Here is an 18,710-nt window from a genome sequence, read left to right on the forward strand (position 1 = left end):
GGGAGGTTTTTCAGAATCTCCTCAGATAGCTCCTCTGATGGTTAGAAAGTTCCACTTGAAGCATAATTCCATGCAGGAGCATTCCCATCTGTGCAACATTAGCTGAATGTGAAGACATCAACATCGATTCATCTCCCCACTAGCTCTGCAAAGTCAGTGACTAGACGAGAAAGGACGATGTGTGCCAATCTGCTGTCTTCTGGTGACAGAGACATCTGTCCTGTTTTTGCTGAGGTTCAGGATTATATGTTTTCTTCAATGTAGGCAATGTCTGCACTGCCCGTTTGCGTGGAGTGCAACTAGAAATACTATGTTATTCAGGAGACGGCTTAGGTGCTCTGTATTTGCTGGACCTCGAAGAAATTAAGTGTGTCTGTCGTTCATCCGACAATGGTTGGACAGTTTTCGATTATGCGAAAGAACAAGGTGTTGATAAGATCATCTATTTCCGCCTGTGTTCGGGACATTTGGTTTCTCCTCACTGTACTCAGGGAGTAGGATACATTGTTCTGCTATAACAGTGAGGAGTTGTCTTATTGTATTTTCGTTTTCAGGATCTTGTAGAAAGTCAGTGACACTAGTGAGCCTTCCTACCAATGACGGGTATGATCTTAGCACTAGATCAAAATAGGTGATCACATCCTTGACGATGTTGTTGCTGCGGGACCCCATAAGTGATTCCGAATAGTGTCTCTGTGTGGAAAGTGTCGGGATACTGTATTTGCATCCAATGTAAGTGTTCTTGGTCAAAATTCGGCATATTCATTTTTCATCAAGGCTTAAATGTGCCTTAGTTCAAGGTTCAACGTTCGCAGGCTATGATGTGGTTTATGTGTGCAATTTGTTTTCTCCACCCTGCAACTAGGATGCACAGAGTGTCCGTTTTTATGTCCTTATCCCATTTTATACTTGTAGGACGTGTCCAAGTTAAACCACAATTTACAAAAAGTTCTTTGTCTTTGTTTGGCTGGTCATGCATCCTTCTTCCTCGTCATGGATCTCGTCTGCACATGCTGTGGTTCTTCCCCGCCGCTCGTCTACTCTTCGCGGTGGGGGCATTCTCCGATGTATGATTTGTTGTCACCCAAAAAGATCCAAGCTCTTTTTCCTTGCAGCTTCTCTGCGGACGGAGTGCAGTCCTCCACTGTAAAGGACCATTAAACCTTGGCTCGTCCCACCTTTTCCTCGTGTGGTTCTTCACCAGGACAGTGTCTCCAGGGAACAAGGATGGTACACAAAGTCCTTGAGCTGTGTCTGTAGTAGTATCTCCTTCTGTGTTCCGTGCTGCCCTGCACTCTTTTCGTCGTCGCTGCAGCTGGCCTGAAATTACAGTGAGGCAAGATGTCATGCAGTTCAGATAGTTTTGCATTTCAGACCCTAATATCTCTCCTGTTGACTGGGCATCACATCTAGCTCTATCTTGGGGTGTCAGAGGAGCTCTCATTCTTCTTCCTGTGGCTATTTCGTGAGGCGTAAGATGATGGTCGGACCCGGGTTTGTTCCGAAGTGCATACAGTGCCAGTGGAAGGCAGTGCAACCATCCCTTCCCTAGAGTAAGCTTCAACTTGGATATCCTTTCCTTTAACAAGCCATTGAGCTTCTCACAGATCTCATTACCTTGCGGATGATAAGCAGATGAGAACTTGTGCTTTATACCAGGCAGCAAGCTAATCTGTTCAAATATTGCGTTGACAAAATGAAAGCCATTATCTAATCTCATGACTTTGTATACCCCCCACCTGGGGAATACTTCCCTCACTAAAAATGTGGCCGCACAGGTAGAGTCTGGGTGTGTACATGGACCTGCCCCAAGCCATCTAGAGAATGGACACAACACAACAATTAAGCCTCTGTACCCGTTACATACTTGAATCATGTCGACGTAATCAACATGCAAGTGCTGAAAAGGCCCATTTGGCCTGGGGATGACTCCTCATTACTTTTAATGTGTGCCCGACCGTGAATTGCTGGTAAATTACACAGTTCACAATAAAGAATGCAACGTGCTCCGCTAAATTCGGTATGAACCAGTATTCAGCGAGCATTGCTGCTAGATTCTCTTTAGTCATATGTGTGGGGTAATGCAACTGCTCTAGCGCTATTTTCAATAGGCCTACAGGCATTACTGGTTTACCAGTCCTGTCTTGTCGCCACAAGCTGTCAGAGGGGTTTATGGAACACCCTTGACGTTTCCACGTATTCTTCTCTTCCTGTGGTGCCTCCCCTTGGAGTTCCATTAGCTGTGTTTGCCCCAAATTACTTTAACCTTCAGGTGTAGTTTGTGTAACCATCATTCTCTCATTGGTATGGATAACTTCCACTTCCATGATTGTCTCACATTTGGATGCCATACACTTGGCTTCCGTGTCTGCTGCTTGGTTTCCGCGTGAGATAAAATCTGTCCCTTTCGTGTGGGAAGCGCATTTCACAACCGCTATGCCCATTGGGAGCTGTAGTGCTTTGATCAGCCTGTCCAAGAAGGCTGCGTGCTGCACTGGCGTGCCGTCTGCTCGGAGCTAGCCCCTCCTTTTCCAGCGCGCTAGGCCTGCATACACTGTTGACGTCACATAGGCGGAGTCACTATACACCGTTACTTCCTGGTCTGTGTGATTCTCAATGGTGAGTATCAACGCCAAAAATTCTGCAGCCTGTGCTGAATAGTGAGATGGCATTCGTGCACTAAGAAGCACTCAAAATTCTCCATTCGCTGTGTGCTTTATCACAGCAAGGCCTGTGTATCTTTGCCCATCACTTTGTTCAATCCTCGAAGACCCGTCAATAAAGACGATCTCTCCTTCTGCCAAGCCATTTTCTTTTACCCTGGGGATTTCATCGTAGAATTCCTCAGAATTTGCAAAGTCATAGATCGGCTCTCCTTCAGTCACTGGCTCTGCTATAAACGTAGCTGGGTTTACTATTTTACATCGGACTATCTTAATCGATGGGTTTGATATGATCACTTCATAAGCAGAAGCTCTCTGAGACGTCAATGTGCCCTTTGGTTTCTCGAGAATGGCAAATAGCGAGTGCTCAACGTACAATGTCATGGAGCATCCCATCACAATGGTTGTAGCCTTCTCTATGGTGAACGATGCGGCAGCTAAACTTTGTTCGCAAGGAAAATGACCTCTCATTACCGGGTCCAGATTCCAACTGTAATAGGCCAGGGGCTTGTACCCCAACGGGGTTCTCTGTGTGAGTACTGCCATCATGACACTGCCATTTGTGTGCGTAAACAGGTAGAATTCCTCTGCATAATTGAGAATCCCGAGAACTGGAGCTGTACAAATAGCTCTTTTGAGTTCAGCAAACCCTTTCTCCATGGTTTCAGACCATTCAATCTTTTCTTTCGTCACTTGGGCTTTCTTTAGGGCCTGAAGTAAAGGATTAGTATAAGAGCTGTAGTTGAAGACCCATGCCCTGACACAGGCCTAGAAAGCTCTGCATTTGTTTTATTGTGCGTGGCTTAGTCGTGTTTAATATGGCTTCAGCCCTTTCTGGGGTCACCTTCTTTCCTTCATGTGAGATCAGCTGTCCTATGTACAGCACTTCTTGTTGACAATATTGTAACTTTTCTTTGTCAACTGTATATCCCTTCTCAGCCATTATAATCAATAGCTGAACAGAATCGTGCCTGCATTGCTCTTCTGTGGTGCTTCAAATTAAGATGTCATCCCTGTATTGCAGGACAACACTTTCTAGGGCAATATTGCTCAAGTCCATCAGCAGGATTCTTTTGAAAATAGAGGGAGACTCACTGTATCCCTGTGGTAGCCTTGTGATTTTCAGATGCATTTGTCTGAACGTGAATGACGTCAGATCTTGTGAGGCACGGTGCAATGGAATAGAGAAAATGCATTTTTCCAAGTCAATCAGTGTGAAAGATTTTGCCTCAACGGGTATATTACATAGGATTGTAGACGGGTTAGGGACTAGAGGGAACTCGGCTTCAACAATATTGTTTATTGGCCTTAGGTCTTGCACTAGCCTCCAAGAGCCCCCTTTACTTTTTTTCACAGGGTACACCGACGTATTACATGGTGACTCTGACGTCACTAAAATGCCCTGGTCCATCATGGCAGAAATTGTCTTAAAAATCCCTTCATCTGCCTCTCTTGACATAGGATATTGTCGTGCTTTGGGTAAAATTGCTCCAGGTTTTAGTTTAATCTTCACTTCTCCAAACCCCTTTAAGAGGCCTACGTCATAGGGTCCTGTAGTCCATACTGAGACAGGCACCTTGGCTATGTCGTTATGAAAATATTCAGGACGATTTAGTGCCAACATCATTCTCTGAGGTACTTCTCTTTTAATCATCTTTACCCCAAAGGTGAGACTTACTTCCACCATTGTCTCTTCTATATCTGGTTGCTCTTCAAACAGATCGTCATTGGTGATGTCAGTCACTCGATATCCTTCTTCGATGGCGATTATCGCGCAGCATTGTCTGCCCTCGTCATCGTAACCGACAACCAAGATCACCTTCTCTCGTATTGCAGCTGTGTGTATCATCAAGGGAAATACTTGTCCCTTCTCCTCGTGCATCGGTATTCTGGGTCTGAATAAGAACTCATCAGGGGTTCTCATGTTTTTGTATGCAAGGCCTGGCAATCCTGCCATAAGCACACACATACCATATGCAAACATTTCTGGCTCTAATGGTAAAGCCCTCATGGCCGTGTATCCTGCGTATGCTCTAATCATTTCGCATACATTTAAGTAGTGCATTCCTGGAGTGGAACATACTATGCCCTCCTCCGTGAACGAGATTGTCATGTTAACTTCGTCATCAGATCTCGACCCAAAATGTTTACTGGTGTCCGACGTGAATATAGTAAGGGCACATTCATTTCACACTCTCCTATAGAGACTGGGAGTGCGTTTGTAAAGGGAACATGACTCGTCGCTACTGTGAAACTAAGTATTTATGGCCTCGCCGGACAAGGAAAACTTGCCTTCACGTATGCACGAGCGTGTTGCACCCGTGTCAACTAAGAAGGAATATTCTTTATCCCTTATAATGACATACACCCTGGGTTCCCTGTGAGGGTCTGGTGTCACCGATAGGATACAACACATCAGGGTTCCCAGTGAGCTGTCCGAGTCCATATACAAATTTGGCCCACTGAGTACTTGTGGATTTTCCCCATTTCCATTGTTACTTCCCCATACAGGGTTCAGAGTCTGCCCTGTGCACATTGTCTGCAATAACTGCAACAGCACCTGTTGGGATTGTCCTTGTGGAAAATTTCCCATGCTCTGAGGTTGCACACCTTATTGCGCTCCTGGCGCTTGTTGTTCTACTGTGCGATTCTGCGCAACACCCTGTTGTAACACTGCAGCTGGATTTGCCATGCCTGCTCCTGTCCCTTGGCCGTTCTGCATCACGCCTTGGTTTCTGCATGTCCACACCAAGTGCCCTGTCATTCCACACAACCAACAAACTGGTGGTGGCCAGATCATTTGCCCATTGGACACATCTTGGTTGCCGTTTTGCATGTTCTGGAACCCTCCTTGATTATTTTGGAAACTTCCCCGATTGCTCTGCCATCCTCTTCCCCTGAAGCCTCTTCCCCGTGGGTAAAACCCTGCATTACCCAATTATTCTGCTGTGGACTAGCCACCTGCTGCATGCTCGATTCAGCTGCTCTAGTTATCATGGCTCCCTCAAGAGCATACTTTGATCATTTCTTCTGCACCAATTTTGCTTCCTCACCCTTTCGAGTTGCTTCCTTTTTGCGATTCTTTTCCTGCAGCAGTCTACAATAATGTGCAATGGTCAACTGTATTTCAGCCCAAGGTTTAGCCTCAACTTCTACCAATTTCTTGAGTTGTTTCTGCACTGGCTCTGGCAGCCCTTGGCACAATATATCTAAAACACAGGTATATATTTCGTCCAATATTTATGAGTCTCGAGCACCCATGCGTCTTGAAAATTCTGTATGTAAATTAAGGGATCCTCAGACTCCTTCATTTTTCACGTCATTATAGCTCCTATATCTGAAGTATCTGGATACAGCACTCACAGCACTTTCCATACTGCGGCTCTACAATTGTTAAATGGAGCTCCGTCATGCCCGTTATTAATCGTGGTTACACCAGGGTAGCCTGCTCGTGGCCACACATCGTCTGCTCTCTCACCAAGTATGGTGATTAGGAGACCCTTAATGTCCCCTATAGCTAATGTGTTTCCTCCTGCCATTTTTTCTAACTTGTGTATTCACTTCCAGCTCCCGATGTCAACAGTGTAAATTTGTTTTTCAAATGTTCTCGATCCATGTGTGGCCATGGAATATATTGCGGTCTCACTCCCCCTTTCTCAAGCAACGGAAATTGGGATGCATAGCCCGCTCTCTCTCTCATTGTTCTCCTGTCTATTGCAGGGGTAATATTCCTGCATCGCCGTCTGCCTGGCAATGTCCTTAGCCTGTCTACATAGGGCAGTGTAGACACCCCCCTCTGACCATGAGATACTTCGTCATGTTGGTCAGACTGTGTGGCTGACTCTGATGCCCTCCGTGCAGACTCGCTAGTGTCTGACCATCTTATTCCTTTCTCCCTTGGGAGTCGTCTTTCGCTCCGTCTATCTTCCTCATTTCCCTTGCGCTTTTCCCTTTCCGAGTCGGACATGGTCTGTCCCCAATTCGTGCAACTTCTTGCATCGTCTTGGTTCCTACAGATTTCTATTCAGGGATAGTTCTGTCTTCCCACTACTTTGGGAGACATCCTCAGTGTCATACAGCTGAGTGCTCTCCAGGCTCTCATCTTCCCACTCCCCGTGGGGTATTTGTTCTAGCTCCATTTCATCATATATTCTATCAATCATTTCCCTAATGCTTCTGTTGTCGAAGTCATCTTCCATATTTGCCCTAGACGTGCCTGGTACTGAATCGTACGAGGAAAAAATTCTTCTGTATCTTCCCATTCTACTACTGGATCAGGTTTTTAACCTCTCTACCCAGATATTCAAGATCGCGTGCTCTCTGTCTTCGCTTACGTTCTATATCGTCCTCAAATTCTTTGCGTTTCCTCAACTCTTCTCGGACCCTATCTTCTTCCTTTTTCTTTTCATTTCTAAGTTCATCTGCCCTTTGAATTTCCTCATCTCTTCAACTCTTTATTCTTTTCTCACGTATACTTTGCTCTTCCTCTAACCTCTGCTTTTTCTGTCTGTCTTGGTCATTGGCTGCTCTTGGGTTGCGATCGAGCTGCCTCTCTCACTCTTCGCGATATAGCTGTTCTCTCCTTTGTCTGTCTTTCTTATCCTTTCGTTACTCTTAAGTGCTTCTCCTTCCCCTTTCTCCATGTCTCATCTAACCTCTCCTTTTGTTTCGCGTCAGCAATGCCTTTGCCATTGAGTTTCAATAAAATGTGTCCTCCCATCCATTTGTCTATTGCGAATGCTATCTCATCAGTTCTATCTTCCCTTCCCTTCCATCTCTTCCCTTCTCTTTCCTTGTCAAGAGATGCACTTGTCTGTGCCTGATCTTTTCTTTCGTCATCACGTCTCTCCTTGTCCCTTGGGACTGCGGAGGTAATATTCTTGTCCTTATCTTTCCCTTGATTTTCGTCACTACTATGCGTAGGAGACTCATATGCAGGGTTGCTATACCCCGTGGCTGCTTTGAGTTCTCTCAGTGGGTATAACCCCTCGTCCTTACTAGTCTCAATTTTCGTTTCGGGTGGGGCAGGTGGCGCGTTAGTAGTCTCACCCCCCTCTGTGCATATATTAAGTATCCAATCTGTTGGCGGCTCTTCTTCCTTTCCAAGTTCATACATTTTCCATAGCTCGAGAACAGCAGGGCGTTTTTCTAACTTCTTGCCTGCATATGTGGCATGCAAATATGTCGTTATATGTTGTAAAACAGCTTTAGATAAAGACCCATTTTGTGGCCATAGCATAAACATCTTGTGGGCGGTACCTTTAACTCACTCGGTACTATATTTCTTTAGCTTGGGTGCGTGTTTTGGAAACTGCTTGCATAAGTGTGCCAATGGAGTCATGTCTTCCATGCTTAAATCTGTTTCCTTTCCTCTTGTATAATACTTGTCAATGCTTTCGTGTGACTTGAACAGTTCCAACAATATGAGCGAGCACCAAATGCTGCAAGCTCCAATCCAAATTTTCACAAAATTTTATATCTTCTAATTTACTCAAAAAACATCAATTCATATGCGATTTTATCTCAGCTGTTAAATCGCGCCAAATCTTGATTTTTTTCTCAATAAATGTTCAATATATATGACGTCACAACAAAAACATGTAAGACAGACGCTTGACAGACTAGACGGACACCAGCTGGATACAAATATCTCAGCCTCTAATCATTACCCCTTCATGGAGTGTAAACATACCCGTTTCACGACGTCTTTAAACGCTGTGGTAGTCTATTTGTTCCCAATTATGTGGGGCACTGGGTACACGTTTCTTCTAGCCTCTATATTAAAGCGTAGGAATAAGGCGAATCCTTTCAATTCTCGGGCGTCTCCCCCGGTAACCTCTCTCGTCTTGGGTGTCCTCCACAATAACCTTGGTTTATTTACTTATTCTCAAATCATTATCCGCTTATATAGATACAGTCTTCTCTACTTCTAACTATATTTTCTTTTCCCGCCTCCCTCCGTTACCTTTTTCCTTTACTTGTTCTAAGGCATGCACTATTTGCCAAAACATTCAATTTTTTGTTTCGCTCACCGTTCGCATGGTTCCTCTCTGGACCCTTGGGATCACCACCTTTGTTACCGCCTTCTTCGGTTTTTCGCCCGCTCAGCTGTCTACGGGAAGGGAAGTGTGGGGAACACGGGTACCTTCAGGCCCTGACTGCAGTCTCTTTTAAACTACCACTGTCTATGGGGAGCTTCACTGTCTACTCTGCCGAATGGCAAAGGACTTGTGATATTGCTGAAGACCTAGAGTTACTTTATGTCGACGGTCAATAGGTGTCTTACTTTAATCAATAATCGATAACCATCAAATCTCTGCTACGAAGTGTACTGGGAGACCCCCCGCCGGCTCACAGAGTCGGAGTTTGCTCCGAAGTACTTTAAGACGAGATAGCTGCACCTTGTGATGGATGGGGGTGCAGATTTATTACTCCAACACCAATCAATAAGGACAACTCAATGGTTTGGCAAAGGGAGTCTGTTTAATGACAAGTACAAAAAACGGGGAATCATGGCAATCAGCAGTGATGCGATAGTCCGTCTTGCTTCAACTCCAAAGATCTTCATACAAGTTGTAACATTTATACTCAAAACTCGTCATAATTGACGTGTAACACTCAAAAGTTAACATGCAATTCTATTGGTTAGGAAAAGGTAACTTTAATATAGGTGCTATGTCTGTATATGGTAACGGGGTGAGGTGATTGGGTAAAACACTGTCAGGTGGGCATCTAAGTCCTTCCTTCATACTGACTACTGTAGATGTCACAAAAAGTACGACGTTCCATTGGTTCTACTAACTATAGGACCCTAGATTGCGAAAATATGAATCTTGTCTTGTGGCCTTTAATAACCTGAGTTGATTCTGTTTTTCGTGCAAAGTGGACTTGCATTTATAATACTGTGCTTCGTTTTGAGGTACATTATGTAGAAGCTCTATTCTTCTACTTAGCATAGCAAGCCGTACTGTTTTCTTAGCTTTCTTGCAGTTCGAAGCATATGTACAGGCGTTAGTTGGTTGAATATCTTCATCCTGCTTGCAGCTTAATCTTCTTTGTATTTCAACATCGTTCTCTTCTTCTAGGTTCACGATATCCTTACTCATGGTGTTTTCGTCTCTTTGTGTCATTCTTTGGTCATCATTTCTTCTATCTGTACGTCAGTCCAGGCCCTCTTGACGTCACAATTCATCTTCCATTAAGGCCTTTTTGGTCTCTTCCGGGACAGTACTGAGGCAATCTTCATTTCGTCTCATTTGCTGGTAGGGTTTTCTCAATGGGTACCTTACTGTCCATGGTTTTCTGGGTATTGGGACTTCAATAGGTGTTGTTCTTCTGATAGGTACTGGGCAGAGCCCTACTGCGGCTCTCTGCTGGTTTATTTGCTCATCATACGTCACATATCTCGGCGTGAACGTTCCTGGTACTTCAAAATGGGCGACTGGAGTTCTGGCTTTGTTTGGGACCTCCTCTAAACATCTGGGGCCTGTACATCAGTGGTAGATTTAGGATTTCGGCTGTGGATTGCAGTGTTAGGTGATGTGGACAAGGGGAGGGAGAAGCCGACACCTTGCAAGAATTGGTTGCCCCTACCACTTCTCTCGCTAGGCTGTATATCGTTCAACACCCAACTAGTTAGTGTGCCAGAGGGCTCAACCTGCTTCTTAGATCGCCTATTAGATTTTTTAAATTTTTTTTTATGATGGCCGGTTCCACCTGAGCATTTTCCTCAAGCTGTGGTTGAGTAGAGTCCAGGTTAATAATTGCCACCTTGCGAGTTAATCTTTTCTTTTTCCAGCGTTGTTTACGAGTCCAAAAAATTGAGCATTGGGAGTAGGCGAATTGTCAAGAGTACAGGTTGCTGCTGCTGCAATGAGTACGTCAAGGGGGCCATCATCATCCGCCCTAGAGGCCCTCTGACTATTCAGTAAGGAGACCTCCCCAAGGATCTTCCCACACATCTTTCAGAGCACTTTCATTGCAAAATGTATAACAGATATTTGTGCATGGGAAGAGCACTGGATCTCCCGTTTGCCTCCACAGGGTTCGATAGGACCGCCATCATCAGTAGGAGGCATGTTGGGCGAGGCAGAGAGTCTATGGTTCCGCTCCTCCAGTGCTTCGGGGTCCAGGGAGGTGTCATGATGCCTACCCCCAAGGAGCCAGACCGGGCCTAGCAACCCCAGAGGCAGACATCATGTTCCCGAGGGAAGTCCCAGCGGCCCCAGGTAGGGGCCCTTTGGACTCAGTCCTGGCGCCTTTGGCGCCAGGCTCATGTTGGACAACAGTCCAGGCGCCATAGGCGCCAGGCTCATAAAGGATGACTTTGTGTTAAGAAGTGCTTGGTGTGAACTTACCTGATGCAGACCGTGCTGCAACATCCAGGCAACCTAGAGACCTGAATGGGACTATTTTACCTATGGGACTACTTTACCACACCGGTGTGGCCGGAGGAAGAATACATACCTTAGAGGAAGAATACATACCTGGAACTACTTTGAAGGCTATTTAAGCCACGCCCAAGCAGCAACTCACGCTTCGCGTTGTTCTGCACCTAGCAGCTGGACGCTCATCAAAGACTTACCTGATATTTACTGGGACATCTCTTCTCACTTCGGGTCGGAGCCGTATCTTCGGCATTTCCGAACCCCGGCCCCTAAGGGGAAAAAGACACAAGCATTAGTGCATTAATGAACACTAGAGGAACCGCTCATCAAAAACTCACCAGATGTTTCCTTCGACGGTTCCATTCCCTAACTCGGAATCTTCATTCAGCACCTGAAATAGAGAAAACAGACAATGGTTATTTAAAGCTTGAACTTGCAACAGAATTCTTACGATACCTTACCGGAAAAGTCAAGCGAACTTGAACTCTCACCAATCCGAGATCCAGTGAAGTAACTGGATAACAACGCGCCCCTGCATCAGAAGCAGGATGGAGAGCTCGTCCTTTCAGACCCTAAGGTGAGACTTCACGGGGAATCGCAGAAGGGTTTCGTGGAGGGAGAGAAGGGGAGTGGGAGGCCTACGCATTATCCCGCAGATTGTTAATACTCCCTTTTCACACACAGAAGGATATTTCTATGAGCCAGACAAGCCAGATTTGGGGGTCCGGTCCATTCCATCTTCCGAGTCCTGCGCATCACCCTAGAAGAGGCCACAGCAATCCAAACCAGGCCAGCGCCTCCGTGGGAGTCAGGTGAGCGTTACAGGAGGGTTGGAGGGGCTGCATACCCTCTGACTCCTTAAATGGATTTAGACCCCCCTGATTTCAAAAATTGAGAATGATGGAAATCGTTAGGAGCAAGGGAGTCTCGTAAGGAGTAACACAGGGCCAGCAGCAAGGGGTTATTGTCCATGGCAGAGAAGGACGTGTCGGAATGAACAGAGGCGTTTATTCTGCAAAAGGTGTCATCAATTGGAAGCGATAGTGAATGCGCAGACATCAGTGTTTGAGGTAGATTAGTTTTAGGTTCCAATGAGAAGTATCTATCGTGCCCTTGCCAACTTCTCAGCACTTAGTTCCATGAGGCGATCTAGTGTTACGAGTGTTAGAAGAGTTTGCATTCAAACCTTTTGCATGAACTTGGGCACCGCGTCCCGCTGAGGCCTTGGGAGGATTATTCTTTTGTTTGGCGTTATGCAACCTCAACCCAATTTTCCTGTGCATTTCACGAGCTGGAAAAGATCGAAAGTAGTGCCCTCAAGCGGCAAGCTTAATTACAAAAATATAGGCCCAAACAGGACAGGTTCACACGGAAACAGGAGCAAGGTGCTGGGAATCCAGAAGTTGGGAACAAATAAGCCTTGTGCTATTGAGTGAAAGCCACCGGAAATCGATGCAGCGAATGAGGAGGGATAAGCAAAGCGGGATGCGCCGGGCTACGACTCTGCCTTCAAATCTAGAGCCACACTCCACGGAACACACTCCCACTGATAAACAAATGGGTAATTGTCAGCATGCATGTAGGTCACTCATCAGCTCAAATTCGGCTTGCAGTCGCCAAAACCTTTAAACAGTGTGGAGAGTTTGTTCCGGCACCAAGGCTGTTCGGAGGCGCCATGCGCTCCAGCGCGGACTGCAGTGACTCTGAATTAATTTGCCACAACTCTGCTCTGCTCCACTTGGAGCCATGGTTATGTAGCGGGCTCCTCCTTCGATGTCACCTGGGAAGGCAAGCAGAGAAAGAGAAAAAAGAACGAGGACTGCAGTGACTGCAAATTAACTCACCACATTGCCCTTACTTTCCCCATGTCATTCCTAAGAGGAATCTTCAATGATCTTAGATGCCTCTATCTCGTATCAGTGTTTGGTGGAAATGGGGAGGGGAAGATGGAATTATTTGGAAATACCACATGGAAGCTGAGGGAGAGGGCTGTAAAATGAAATGGGATCGGAAATTAGATTGATGGCTAAGTCTATTTACTAGAATGCTATTAGGAGATCGACAACAGAGATAGGAACATTTTTTAGCCTTGTTTTTATTTAATGAGATAGCTTCCCCTTGTGGCAGAGTATTACAATTCTCTGGTGTTTTATTATGCAGGCATGGGTCTTGGTAGTATTCCCTGTGATCTAGAGGGGTGACAGATGAATGGATATTAATAATATGGTCCCGTCTCTGTTGTGCTTGATCTTTCTTCTCACCCGATCTCATGTACTCTTTTTCCTCCTCTTACTTGGACTATGAATAATGGGTCTTGAAGAAGGAAAGACACTGTTAGGGTCAACAGTTGTAAAAGGGTTTGCTCTCCCTAGCCATGCAGGATATTTTTTCTTCCCTTCTTGAGAGGGAAGGTCGAGGGGTAGGATGGGACTCGGGTGACAATATCCCATGAACAACGAGGGTGAGTAGGATGGATTGGGGTAAGGAAAGGGGGAAAACATGTCTCTCCTTTGGACGCCCTCCTCGCAGTCACCCGAAGATCCCCTGCCCAGGGGATCCTCCCTCGCTGGCTTGCCCCCAGGGTTAGGTCCAAGAGCGATAGCCCTTCCCTGGACACCTGAGCAATGGATCCGCAGGGACTACTTGTGAGTACACCCCCAGGTTTCTCACAGTTACCTGCACTCGCCTCTCACCTCTGGGCACACTGGTTCCGCTGATGCCAGTGCAGTATTCCCTTACTCCAACGGCGACCATCCTGCACTGTATGGGGCACCTCCACTTGATGCTGGCACGTTCTGCTGACTGCGAGCCACGCTTGCTCCATACAGCGCTAACGTCTGGGTGGCACCGGCTGTAGGTGTGCCAGGGTGCCGGCTCGCCACCATTTTGGTCTCCGCATAGCGGTCGTCACCAAGGCCCGGTGTATGCAAAATACCTTTCCTTTGTAACCTGGCACCAAATGATCTTCCGCCAAAGGTGTTGAGCAAGTCTTCCCTTGCAATTAATTGAAGCTCCACAGAGTCGGGGGGCCTGTTTCAGCCCAGCTACAATCCTGTCGAAGCAAGATAACTGTGCATCTATCTCATACCGCTGCGCAACAGTGCCCCAGAACACTTCTTAAATAATATCTTCAAGGACATCTTTAATGTATATGTGATAATATATCTGGATGACATCTTGGTGTATTCAGCATCATACACCAAGGATGTAGGAAATGTATTGGAAGTTTTGAAATTACTTCTTGAACATCTCTTACATGCCATGCTATCTAAATGTAGCTTCGGTCAGGATCAGCTTGCTTATTTAGGCTACATACTGTCTCCTCAAGGAGTGAAGATGGATACACAGACGATTTAAGCAATACTGGAATGTGAGAACCCGGAACAGTAAAAAATTCAGAAGGTTTGTGGATTTTGCTTATTTATATAGAATATTCTGTGATGAATCCAGTGGAGTCATCACTGATTCCCCGGCGATAACCTCCTCCCATGTGGCCAGGGGACAGCAGCTGCTAGCTGATCCTGACCCTCGGGGTGGCATTTCTTTACACCACCTGGGAGGAGCAATATACAATCCTAACATTCTCTTCACAGTGGATGTGAAGAGTTTGTATACATCTGTAACCCACAATCTTGGTCTAGAAGCAATCGAATGGATGCTATTGAAAGAGGATGATATTAAAGCATAGAAAGAGTTAATTCTGATACTGTTACAAATCATAGCTGAGAACTCATTTTCAATAAAAAGATCATTACTATCTGCAAGTTTCAGGAACATCTATGGGGGCTACTATGGCTCGAACATATGCCAACTGCTTCAAGTACAAACAGACCACGTACTTGCACACGCCACTTGGCATGAACATATTCATCTCTGGATTAGATATATCGATGATATTTCTGGAATATCGACCGGCGCAGAAGAACTGATCAATTTCTTCATTTACCTCAACCACATCGACCCAAGAATACAATTTACCCACGAAACATCTAAGGTTGAGATTCATTTAAGCATATCAATATCAGAACAGGTACCAATGGGTATAGTACCAACCCATTCCGTAAAGAGACAGACAGAAATAATCTTCTGCACAGAATGAGTTTCCACCAACCCAGCCTTATCAGGAATTTACTATTTAGCCAAATGTTGTGGGTCAAACGCATTGCTAGTGATCCAGAGGATGGGGAAGAAGTTTATTGCCCGTGGGTACAAAACAGCTGAAGTAGAAGCAGCCACCACCAAAATTGATCAAATTGAACGGAGTACTCTACTCACACAGAAGAATAAACTTACAAGTGCTCTGCAACTGGGATAGATATCTAAATTCTCCATTTAGAGTAATCGAATTAAAAACATCATCAAGAAGAACTGGAGGACCCCAACATGTGACCTTAGGGTTGAACGTCTATTTAAGGAATTTCCAGTATCTGCATACCAGAGGAGCAGGAATTTCCGAGATGAAGTGGTTTCCACCAAACCTCCGAGCCAAGTGTTGAACACGACGCGCACTGGCACATTTCCGTGCTTAAACTGCAGCAACTGTGGATTCATCACCAAAGGTGGTACCATCGACCACCCCCGTACAGGAGAGAAGATCAAACTCAAGAACTATGCCAATTGTGACACCTCTTATATCATTTACTCTATCAAATGCCCTTATGGCCAATACTACATAGGCCAATCTAAACGTTCAGCTAAAGTCTGGTGGAATGAACACAGGTCCTGTATCAGGAGCAGAAATCACAACTCTGCGGTAGCCAGGCACTGACTTGAGAAAAGGCACAAGAAATCACAGATCAGGTTTCAGATTTTAGAAACTGTGACAAAATCTAACCTACATGAGAATATCAATATCAAATTGGACAGTAGAGACCTATTGGAGCAACCATTTGGGCGCATTTACACCGAACGGAATGAATGAAGAAATAAACTACTCAAGCTACCTCTGACTCTCTGTTATCACTAGGGACACCATCTGCATTACTTTGACAATTTTTTCCTTGTGTATGGCACTTGTATTCTACATGCTTTTCTCAACTGGGACGTGTTTCCTTACTATTCTGCAGAAAATATTACATTTTGCCTTTCCAACCGCACACTGCGCATGCTGTAGCGCAGAGTACATTTTTTCTTTCTTGTTTATTACATTTTCCCCATGTTTGGGAATACTGCATATTTACTTTCTTTATTTGCACCCTTGCGTGCATATGTACACCTGATTTCAACCAGTTCAGAATGTGTCATCCTGATTGGATAACCAACTGCCAATTACAGGCAGTTTACGTCTTATATGTCTTACCATGTAACTGTATTACTATCTGTAATTAATTTAAGGCAGTTAGTCCGCTTTGCGCCTTTACGCGTGAACACCTTGTTGTTTCATATTTGCTCTACATAAGTTTTGTTTAATTCGCACTGACGTGTACGCATATCCATTTCGTGTGATTATTTGTACACTACTGGCTCGTCGTTCTTCTTACCCTAATCATGAAGTGCAGCTTTTTTTCAGTTTAGATAGTTTCCTACCTTTGTGCCTGCGTATCCCGGCTGCTCTGTACACTCACATAGGGTCCGGGACGCAAGGTGCCTGTTCGATCTTGGGACGTCACGATTCCAGCAGTCTCCTTGACTACGCTCATACACAAATAGATGGCATGCGTTTGCGCGCACCATCTCTGCTGTATCCACATATCGACTCGTAGCAGGTAAGCTTTTATCCAATACGCATCAGCAGTTTTGAACCTCTGAACTTTACAAGCCTTCACTTCGATTCCTAAACCCCCATTTGGATTTTTTCACAGGTGCTCCATCTCCCAGCCACTGTGGTGTGCTCAACAAACGATTGAGGTAAGCCCAACCCTGATCACCCAGTGCAATGATTTACTTACATGTACCTCCTACATAGCGACTAACCAAGGCATATTACATTTGCAGATTTTTAACTACAGGTCAAAATGCTAAGGTACTTCAAATCTTTTCTGCATTTACATGTTAATGTTTTTTGCTAGTTGATTCGGATTGAAATCACACTCACTTACACTTTGTCGCCCCCCCTACGTTTATGTACTTTCATGCAATTTGGTATGTATTGACAAATTTGCTGGATATTTTTGATTGTTTGACTGTGATGTTTGATTACACCTTATTTGTACACGCGTGTCGTTCTGGCACATTATATTTATGTTTAAACTAACCAGTGCTCCGCCCTGACGAAGGAGTTTCCTCCGAACTACTGTGGCTAATGACCCCAAATTGATGAGGATGCTGTTTGCCTCAATCTGTGCTGCAATTAAAACCTTTTTATGATGTAAAACATTTCAGAACTTTGAAAACTACTTTTTAACAGAATGACTCATCTATAAAATTGTGTGAAATTTTGCAGTAACATACCCTTAATTTACTGAGCAGCTCTTTTGGGAGAGCAGTGTGTGAGCGTCTGAATAACTGTGCGGTTCCACACAGTTTTTCGTTGCTATATGACGGATGATCACATGGGAGGAGACAGCCTCCGAGGAGATGCTGTGGCTCCAGCAGATGAGAAATGGTATGCCCCATTTTCCCTTGAAAATAACATCCCCAAGTCTGAAACCCTCATGGCCTATTGTCATACATCCACTCCTTTTCCTATGGAAAGCAGAGAAAACCCCTTCTACCAAATCTGTCAAGCAGCCTTCCAACCTTGGTCAACACCTTGCCAATGTGATGAAATCACCTTTTTCAATTCCACTGGTCTATCAATCAGAACAGGCTTGCCATCAAAACCTTTTAAACATGCTGCTAAAAGGTTCAGATTGGAGTAAGGCTATGAGCCCTTCCTCAAGGTGTTTTCCTGCCTAGAATATAAACCAAGAATGAGACACCTTCACAGAATAACATAGTCACATAGATATATTTATTTAGCATCAAACAAAGCACTTGAGCGAAGAGAGGCGACAACATGTTTCGCTAGTACTCTCTGACTTACTTACAATCTTTTGCTCTTCAAATACTGTTTTTTCAGCTGCATTAGCATGACACGTACATAACACAAGGTCCTTGGCAGATAGATCACTGGCATGGTGAGCAGAAAGTTCGGTGAGTAATTATAGTGAAAAACAAAAACATGCAGGAGGAGACTCAACATGTTTTCCTTTTTATCCTTAGCCTGAGGCCAGGGTCACCACCATCTGGTATTTGTGCATGCTATTTTAACCGTAAGCCATTTCCTAGCTTGAGAACAATGCCAGCAACTTAACACACACAGAGCTCTTTGGGATTTTGCGGTTTGTGGTCCACGGCAAAACTGTCATGCGACATTTTAACAGAGAAAGAGAACTGGTGTTCTTTTAATGTATATTTCTACAATGCTTATCCAAATTGCAATCATTCACAATACATTTCAGTTTCCAGAATTCTCAAATATTGGGACGAAGAAGAAGTGGGAGTGAGCAATGTGGAGCAAACAAGACTACAAGGCCAGCGAGTGCTCACAACTTGATACCTAGTCCTACCATGGACCAATTGAAGAAATATAAAACTGCTTTCCCATGCAAGATCCTATTTCTCAGATTCTAACACAGCCCACGAACACCAAAATCACCACCCTCCCTGGAGAGATCGGACACCAATTGAACTGGGCTACTGATAATGCACAGGGAGAAGGTACCGCAGATGTATGAAC

General features: G+C 44.9%; 1 protein-coding gene across 2 annotated transcripts in view; it reads right to left on the minus strand.

The window, feature by feature from the left end:
- Nucleotides 1–18,710, minus strand: part of ELP3 (elongator acetyltransferase complex subunit 3) — a 1,295,792-nt gene that overhangs the window by 377,100 nt on the left and 899,982 nt on the right. The window lies entirely within an intron of this gene.

This window comes from Ambystoma mexicanum, chromosome 4p (assembly GCF_040938575.1).
Source record: "Ambystoma mexicanum isolate Mex_15411 chromosome 4p, UKY_AmexF1_1, whole genome shotgun sequence".
In the NCBI taxonomy this organism is placed as follows: Eukaryota; Metazoa; Chordata; class Amphibia; order Caudata; family Ambystomatidae; genus Ambystoma; species Ambystoma mexicanum.